Genomic DNA, 7,176 nt, shown 5'->3' with positions numbered 1-7,176 from the left:
CAGTATTTCTCTGGACGTAAGAAGGTTGCATTAAATTATCAATTTCTGTTACCAGTGTGTCATTAACCCAAGTGTCTCGAATGTCAGCTAAATTTTGTTGATAGCTATCTGTCGGCTAGATAATGAATGCCGGCTGTTACCTTGACCACGGCCGCGTAATCCGCCAGCTGGATTTCTTATGCGTCTTCTTCTTCGTATTATATTTGACGAAGATGACGGTAAACAGTCTAATGTTGAAGTGCTTGAATAGGTTTAGATATTAATTTATTATCTTTTATCCCCCTAATAAGAGATAATAATTTACTATCAACAGAAGCCTCTCTTAAGTATTTTTTAACACAAGCAATTGCCTCTGCTGTATTATTGTTTGCTATTATTCTAATATATATAAATAATTTCCCAACAATTCAAAATAATCTAATATCTAGTAATTTAATTATTTATTCATCTTTATTATTAAAAAATGGAGCAGCACCATTCCATTTTTGATTTCCAAATGTAATAGAAGGCTTATCATGAATAAATGCTCTAATTTTAATAACATGACAAAAAATTGCTCCTCTTGTATTAATTTCTTATACTAATTGAAGAAATTTTATTTATTTAGTAATTATTCTTTCAACAGTAATAGGTTCAATGGGAGGATTAAACCAAACTTCTCTTCGTAAATTAATAGCTTTCTCTTCAATTAATCATTTAGGTTGAATATTAACTGCTATACAAGCTAGAGAATCAACTTGATTAATTTATTTTTCTATATAATCATTTCTATCTTTTAGATTAATTTTTATATTAAATAATTTTAAAATATACCATATTAATCAAGTTTTTAATTCATTTTTTAATTCAAAAATTTTAAAATTATGTTTATTCTTTAATTTATTATCTTTAGGTGGTCTTCCACCATTTATTGGATTTTTACCAAAATGATTAGTCATTCAATTATTAATTGTCAATAATCAATATATTTTAATAACAATTATAACTGTAATAACTTTAATTACATTATTTTTTTACTTACGTTTATGTTTTGCTGCATTTATATTAAATTATTCTGAAAATAATTGAATTAATAGTATACAAATAAATAATTTTTCATTTAAATGTATATTATTTTTTTCTTTTATTTCAACGTTTAGATTAATTTTAATTTCTTTAGTTTATTTTATTTTTTAATTACAAATAAATTTAACTGTCTAAATATTTATAAAAAGGTTTTAAGTTAAAAAAACTAATAACCTTCAAAGTTATAAATATAAGTTAAATCTTTTAAGCCTTAGTAATTATTTTACTCCTTTAGAATTGCAGTCTAATATCATTATTATTACTATAAAGCCTAATTGATTAAAAAGAATTAATTATTATAAATAGATTTACAGTCTATCGCCTAAATTCAGCCATTTAATCGCGACAATGACTATTTTCAACAAATCATAAAGATATTGGAACTTTATATTTTATCTTTGGAGCTTGAGCCGGAATAGTAGGAACCTCTCTTAGAATTCTAATTCGAGCCGAATTAGGACATCCAGGAGCTTTAATTGGTGATGATCAAATTTATAATGTAATTGTAACAGCACATGCTTTTGTTATAATTTTTTTTATAGTAATACCTATTATAATTGGTGGATTTGGAAATTGATTAGTACCTTTAATATTAGGAGCACCAGATATAGCATTTCCTCGAATAAACAATATAAGTTTTTGATTACTACCCCCTTCTCTTACACTACTACTAGTTAGTAGTATAGTAGAAAATGGAGCTGGAACAGGTTGAACAGTTTATCCTCCTCTTTCATCTGTTATTGCTCATGGAGGGGCATCTGTTGACTTAGCTATTTTTTCCCTACACTAAGCAGGAATTTCTTCTATTCTAGGGGCAGTTAATTTTATTACAACAGTAATTAATATACGATCAGTTGTAATTACATTTGATCGAATACCTTTATTTGTATGAGCAGTTGTATTAACTGCATTATTATTACTACTATCTTTACCAGTATTAGCAGGAGCTATTACAATACTTTTAACAGATCGAAATTTAAATACTTCATTCTTTGACCCAGCCGGTGGGGGAGACCCAATCTTATATCAACACTTATTTTGATTTTTTGGTCACCCAGAAGTTTATATTTTAATTTTTCCTGGATTCGGAATAATTTCTCACATTATTAGTCAAGAATCCGGAAAAAAGGAAACTTTTGGCTCATTAGGAATAATTTATGCAATAATAGCAATTGGCCTTCTTGGTTTTATTGTGTGAGCACACCATATATTCACAGTAGGGATAGATGTTAATACACGAGCCTATTTTACTTCAGCAACTATAATTATTGCTGTACCCACAGGAATTAAAATTTTTAGCTGACTAGCTACACTGCATGGGACTCAATTAAATTATTGTCCGGGTATATTATGAACTTTAGGATTTGTTTTTCTATTTACAGTTGGAGGTTTAACAGGAGTTGTTTTAGCTAATTCATCCTTCACGACACTTATTATGTAGTTGCACATTTTCATTATGTATTATCAATAGGAGCCGTGTTTGCTATTATAGCGGGGTTTGTTCATTGATATCCTTTATTTACAGGATTAATTTTAAATTTAAAATGATTAAAAACTCAATTTTTAATTATATTTATTGGTGTAAATGTAACCTTTTTCCCCTCAACATTTCTTAGGATTAGCAGGAATACCTCGACGATATTCAGACTATCCAGATGCTTACACTACATGAAATGTAATTTCAACTATTGGGTCTTCTATTTCACTACTAGGAATTTTATTTTTCTTATTTATTATTTGAGAAAGTTTAATTTCACAACGATAAGTAATTTATCCAATACAATTAAATTCTTCAATTGAATGATTACAAAATACACCCCCAGCAGAACATAGATATTCTGAATTGCCTATTTTAACAAATTTCTATTATGGCAGATTAGTGCAATGGATTTAAGCTTCATATATAAAGTATTTTACTTTTATTAGAATATTTATAAATAAATGACAACATGAGCTGCTCTTGGCCTTCAAAATAGTGCCTCTCCCCTTATAGAACAACTTACATTCTTCCATGATCATACACTTATAATTTTAGTAATAATTACTACTTTAGTTGGTTATTTAATATTTATATTATTTTTTAATAATTATACAAATCGAAATTTATTACATGGCCAAACTATTGAAATAATTTGAACAATTTTACCAGCTATTGTACTTTTATTTATTGCATTTCCCTCTTTACGATTATTATATTTATTAGATGAAATTAATGAACCTTCAGTAACTTTAAAAACTATTGGACATCAATGATATTGAAGTTATGAATACTCAGATTTTATAAATGTAGAATTTGATTCTTATATAATTCCAACAAATGAATTAACTACAGATGGATTTCGATTATTAGATGTAGATAACCGAGTAATTTTACCTATAAATTCCCAAATTCGAATCTTAGTAACTGCAGCAGATGTAATTCATTCTTGAACAGTTCCTTCTTTAGGTGTAAAAGTTGATGGAACTCCTGGTCGTCTAAATCAAACTAATTTTTTAATAAATCGACCAGGTTTATTTTATGGACAATGTTCTGAAATTTGTGGTGCTAATCACAGTTTTATACCAATTGTAATTGAAAGTATCCCTATTAATCATTTTATTAAATGAATTACAAATACAGCAAATTCATCATTAGATGACTGAAAGCAAGTATTGGTCTTTTAAACCACTTAATAGTAAATTAGCACTTACTTCTAATGAAAAAAAAATTATTTAAAATTTAACATTAGTATGTCAAACTAAAATTATTAAAATATTTAATATTTTTTGATTCCACAAATAGCCCCTCTCGGTTGATTAAGTTTATTTATTATTTTTTCAATTACTTTTATTTTATTTAGAATAATAAATTATTATTCAATAATTCCTAAATCCCCTAAATCTCTGATTTCACAAAAATCAACTAAATCATTAGAGTGAAAATGATATCTAACTTATTTTCAGTATTTGACCCTTCTTCAAGAATTTTTAATTTATCATTAAATTGAATAAGAACATTTTTAGGATTATTAATTATTCCATCAGTATACTGGCTTATACCCTCACGTTACCACGTATTTTGAAATTCAATTTTATTAACACTTCATAAAGAATTTAAAACATTACTAGGGCCATCAAGTCACTCAGGATCAACTTTTATTTTTGTATCATTATTTTCATTAATTTTATTTAATAATTTCATAGGATTATTTCCTTATATTTTTACAAGAACAAGTCATTTAACATTAACTTTAACTTTAGCCCTTCCTTTATGATTATGTTTTATAATTTATGGATGAATTAATAATACTCAACATATATTTGCTCATTTACTGCCACAAGGAGCTCCAGCAATTTTAATACCTTTTATAGTTTGCATTGAAACAATTAGTAATGTAATTCGTCCAGGAACTTTAGCAGTTCGATTAGCAGCTAATATGATTGCAGGACATTTACTGCTAACATTATTAGGAAATACGGGTCCTTCACTTTCATATATAATTATTTCTTTACTTTTAATTTGTCAAATTGCTTTATTAATTCTTGAATCAGCAGTAGCAATTATTCAATCTTATGTATTTGCTGTATTAAGAACATTATACTCTAGAGAAGTTAATTAATGTCAACACACGCTAATCACCCCTTTCACTTAGTAGACTATAGCCCATGACCTTTAACAGGAGCCATTGGTGCTATAACTTCAGTTTCAGGTTTAGTAAAATGATTCCATCAATATGATATTTCATTATTTGTATTAGGAAATATTATTACTATCTTAACTGTTTATCAATGATGACGAGATGTATCACGTGAAGGTACATTTCAAGGATTAAATACTATTTCTGTTACTTTAGGCCTTCGATGAGGGATAATTTTATTTATTTTATCTGAAGTATTATTTTTTATATCTTTTTTTTGAGCTTTTTTTCATAGAAGTTTATCACCTGCTATTGAACTAGGAGCATCATGACCGCCTATAGGAATTAAACCCTTTAATCCATTCCAAATTCCTTTACTAAATACAGCAATTCTTTTAGCTTCAGGAGTAACTGTTACATGAGCACACCATAGCTTAATAGAAGGAAATCATTCACAAGCCACACAAGGATTATTTTTTACAGTACTATTAGGTGTTTATCTTACTATTTTACAAGCATATGAATATATTGAAGCCCCTTTTACAATTGCAGACTCAGTTTATGGCTCTACTTTTTTTATGGCAACAGGCTTTCATGGAATTCATGTATTAATTGGAACTACCTTTTTATTAGTATGTTTAATTCGACATTTAAATAATCACTTTTAAAAAATTCATCATTTTGGATTTGAAGCTGCTGCATGATATTGACATTTTGTTGATATTGTTTGATTATTCCTTTATATTTCAATTTATTGATGAGGAGGTTAACTAATTAATTATTTATATAGTATACAAGTATATTTGACTTCCAATCATAAGGCCTACTAATCTAGTAGTATAAATAATTTTTTCAATTGCTATTATAACTTCAATTTTAATTATTATTTCTAGAGTAGTAATAATATTAGCATCAATTCTGTCAAAAAAAGCATTAACAGATCGAGAAAAATGTTCACCTTTTGAGTGTGGATTTGATCCAAAATCTTCATCGCGTCTTCCTTTTTCTTTACGATTTTTTCTAATTACAATTATTTTTTTAATTTTTGATGTAGAAATTGCTTTAATTTTACCAATAATTTTAATTATTAAAATTTCAAATATTTTTATATGAACAATCACTTCAATTATTTTTATTATTATTTTAATTATTGGGTTATATCATGAATGAAATCAAGGAATATTAAATTGATCAAATTAGGGTTGTAGTTAATTATAACATTTGATTTGCATTCAAAAAGTATTGAAATTTCAATCTACCTTAATTAATTGAATATGAAGCGATTTATTGCAATTAGTTTCGACCTAATTTTAGGTAATTTAATACCCTTATTTTCAATTAATATCTATCTATTAATTGAAGCCAAAAAGAGGCTTATCACTGTTAATGATAGAATTGAGATTTATACTCCAATTAAGGAAGTATGATGTTCAAGAAAAAGCTGCTAACTTTTATCTTTTAATGGTTAAATTCCATTTATACTTCTGTTTATATAGTTTAATAAAAACATTACATTTTCATTGTAAAATTAAAATATTCTTTTTTTATAAATTACAAATATTAATTCACTACATTCAAGAATTATTCAATTACCCTAACTTCTTCAATGTTATGCTCTAAATTTAAGCTACTTGAATAAAATAATAAAAAAAATCTAAATAAAAAAGTAATTCATAAAACAAATAATAACAAATAAATTTTTAAGTTGTTATTATGAAAAAAAAAATTTCAATTAGAAAATTTAATTAATCTATTATATAAATTTTGACCACCTAAAAATTCTGACCAACCCTGATCAAATGACTTATAAACTAATCCCCCTAAATTTAATGGAAAATTAATAATTCCATAAGTACAAATGTAAGGCATAAATCATATGGAACCAAAAAAATAACTAACTAAATAATTATTAAATGATTTATTTAAATGAAATAAAGAAACATGAGAAATTAAATAACCCATTAATCCCCCAATAATACAAACAAATAAAGTTAATAATTTTATATATATAGGTAAACAAATTATATAGGGAGTAGGAAAAATTAACCATCTAAGAATTCTCCCCCCAATAATTCTTATAATTAATAAACCTCTTATTCGACGAAGTATAATTCAACCCTCATCTCTTAATATATTCAAAGAACCACAGTTTAATTCTCCCGTTATTGAATAATAAATTAATCGAAAAGAATAACAAACTGTTAATCCAGTAGAAAAAAAATATAAAAAGAAAGAAAAAAAATTAATATAACTTAATGAAACAATTTCTAAAATTATATCCTTATATATAAAGGCATCTTACCGTTAAGGTGTGAAAAAGCGAAAGTAATTTTTCGACGTGCGTTAGTGTTATGATTTCTTCTTCGGTAAAGGGTTCAGGTGCTCTTCTATTTGCCATCAAAACAGCTGAAATTGCATCTTTTGTTACTAAAATTCGTTGAATCATCATATATGAACAATTCCGGCGTGTTACAACGTCTTGGATAAGTTTCAA

The 7,176-nt window shown here is 26.2% G+C and overlaps 1 long non-coding RNA gene and 3 pseudogenes across 1 annotated transcript; 3 read left to right on the top strand and 1 right to left on the bottom strand.

The window, feature by feature from the left end:
• Window positions 1-250: 250 nt before the first annotated feature.
• LOC118755169 lies at window positions 251-1,068 on the top strand (annotated as a pseudogene).
• A 340-nt stretch (window positions 1,069-1,408) lies between these two features.
• LOC118755168 lies at window positions 1,409-3,156 on the top strand (annotated as a pseudogene).
• A 1,548-nt stretch (window positions 3,157-4,704) lies between these two features.
• On the top strand, window positions 4,705-5,463 carry LOC118755167. The gene is made up of 2 exons (XR_004994989.1): window positions 4,705-5,174; window positions 5,235-5,463. It is a non-coding gene; the product is annotated as an uncharacterized LOC118755167 (long non-coding RNA).
• An 875-nt stretch (window positions 5,464-6,338) lies between these two features.
• On the bottom strand, window positions 6,339-6,979 carry LOC118755166 (annotated as a pseudogene).
• Window positions 6,980-7,176: the final 197 nt, after the last annotated feature.

This window comes from Rhagoletis pomonella, unplaced genomic scaffold (assembly GCF_013731165.1).
Source record: "Rhagoletis pomonella isolate Grant_MI unplaced genomic scaffold, Rhpom_1.0 Rhpom_scaffold_05527, whole genome shotgun sequence".
NCBI lineage: Eukaryota > Metazoa > Arthropoda > Insecta > Diptera > Tephritidae > Rhagoletis > Rhagoletis pomonella.
The sequence above is the reverse complement of the archived record's forward strand: the minus strand, read 5'-3'. Positions and strand labels throughout refer to the sequence as shown.